General features: G+C 43.1%; 1 pseudogene; it reads left to right on the forward strand.

Annotated features, from left to right (window-relative positions):
- Positions 1-252: 252 nt before the first annotated feature.
- Positions 253-2,175, forward strand: LOC125534790 (annotated as a pseudogene).
- The last annotated feature ends 323 nt before the right edge of the window (positions 2,176-2,498 follow it).

Consider the following 2,498-nt stretch of genomic DNA (forward strand, 5'->3'; position numbering starts at 1 on the left):
TTTCCAAATTTCTAGCAAGGCACTAAATATATTAGTCAATTTCACATTCAATTGGTTGATCATCAAAGAATAGCACGACATCAAAGGAGAAGCAAGACAAAGCCTCACAGTGTCCTTGGGAGAGTTCTTTCACAAGTTTCTGGACCATGGCCTCTATATATATGTGTGCTTCACTCAGCACTTCCAATTGATTTGTTATGGTACCACATCCCTCAAGAAACAGTAAGGCAGGGGGTACTCAAACACATATGCATGGAGGTAATCTTTTCTGCTGCTATGGGTGAGCTTGCAAGTAGATCCATATCTTTCCTCATGGCCAGGTACCTAAAGCAGATGCCGGCACCAACCGAGGAGGAGAGGCTGCGCAGCCTACAACGGCTGCTGCTGCGGGTTCGTGTCGTCGTCAAGGAGGCAGATGGCCGGCTCATCACCAACCAGGCCATGCTGCATCAACTCAGCATACTGAGAAAGGAGATGTACAGGTAAAACGGTTTTTCAGAACATCGGGGCAACGGAACACTTTATTCTGAACTGCTCCAAAAAGGTGCTTAAAAGATTTGAATTTTTTTGATTTTTTTACATTAATACGCATGAATGTGGTCTTAATACCTGTGAAATTTTGTTCAATAATATGTTGTATTACGTGCTGCACAAAAAAAGATAAAAATTCGGCCTGAAAACAACAAAAAAACAAGCCCCTAATTTTCATATATTTTGTCTTTGCTGTAGCTTTTACATGTAAGCATGTATACTGCTGAAATTTTGGCCCGATATACAACATTGCTATATGTTCATGCACACAAAAACTTGAAAAATTAGCCGTAAAAAAATCTGTTTTTCTTAACTTCAAAATAAAGTGCTCCGTTGCATCCGTGCTCAGATGTCAATTTTCGATGTACAGGGGGTATTACACCTTCGATATCTTCAGTTGCCGAGACCATGGAGACGGCAGGACAAAAGATCATGAAGTCATTTACTCCTTTGCCCCATCTAACTTCAACCCTGCCAAGCGTGTATGTTTCTGCAGTGGCAGCAGTGAAGGTGCAGCAAAAGCTGAGCTGCTGGAGCAAGTTCTTGGCAGCATAAGGGACGCCATGGAAGATGTGAGCGAGTTCATCATGTTTCTAAACAGTTGCCCGCGTTTGCACCGCCAGCCGCATAACATGTATCTGCAGCTGGACAAGTGCATGTTCGGATGCCAAATGGAGGCGGAAGTTGTGATGAACTTCCTATAGCAAGAAGAGACTACTCCCAGTGCCACTAATTATCTGCCTGTCCTGCCGATTGTCGGTACCGGAAATGTTGGAAAGAGCACCCTGATCGAGCATCTGTGTGACAATGAAATGGTGCGCAACCACTTCTCTCTGATTTTGTTTTTCAATGGAGACAATCTTGAAGATGCAAGTGTAGAGACCCTAAGAGATGGAGGTAGAATCAAGCATCAAAACCGTGGGATGGGTGGTGGAAGGACATTGATCATCATTGAACTGCTTCTGGATATCGAGGAGCCTGTATGGAAGAGGTTGTATTCAACTGCGAAAACCTGCATCATGAGTGGAAGTAAGATGATAATTGTGAGCCGTTCCGACAAGATTACAAGCTTTGGAACCACAAAACCCCTCAGGTTACAGCACCTTACTCAGGAAGCATATTGGTACTTCTTCAAGGTTCGTGCTCCCAGCTTTTGGGAGCACGAGAGCGGAGAACCACCCAAAGCTCACATCAATAGCCATGGACATGGCTAGGCTGATGAATGGGTGCTTCATGGGTGCAAACATCTTCAGTGAACTACTAAAAGAAAATATTAATCTTCATTTCTGGACCATGGCCTTTGCGGCCCTGAGGAATTCGAAGCAGACAAACAACTCAGTGTATGGGGAGCATTTCATTTATCCCTGGCCAATGCTGGAGACAGGATATTTCAGGAGAGTGAAGAAAACTTCTGAATGTGTTGTGATGTTTGCTGGCCACCAGACATGTTCTGTTGAAACTGGACCCGAAGCTCTCAAGATGATTAGCATGCAAGATCTTCTCAATGGAAGTGTTAGGCCTAGAGGGAAATTCAGCGCCCATCAGTGGACATCTCGTCTTCCTCCTTACTACAACTACTCTGTTCGCTGTGAGATAAGGAGGCCACATCGCGTGAACAAATACTTTGAGAAGAGAACTTCCTGATTAATTGTCTTGTCTTTATTTATTCTTCTCTAAATAGATTATGTGAAAGCTCATGCATGGTTCGTGCTTCTCTTGAAGTGATGCAAGCAGAGTAGATATATATTGTGAGTTGTGGCTGTTCTCCTTACTGAAATATCCTCTTTTTTCCTTTTCCCCAAAAATGTAGTATACGTGAGGAGCTGAAAAGATGGTGTGTGAAATCCTAAAATTTTGGATCTGAAAATATGGAAATGCGAACTATGAGGGTCTTTCTGTAAAATCAGTAGAACTCGTGAGGGGAAAACAAGTGTAATCACCCAGAATAAACTCAAGTCGATCATTTT

This window comes from Triticum urartu, chromosome 2, assembly GCF_003073215.2.
Source record: "Triticum urartu cultivar G1812 chromosome 2, Tu2.1, whole genome shotgun sequence".
Lineage (NCBI taxonomy): Eukaryota > Viridiplantae > Streptophyta > Magnoliopsida > Poales > Poaceae > Triticum > Triticum urartu.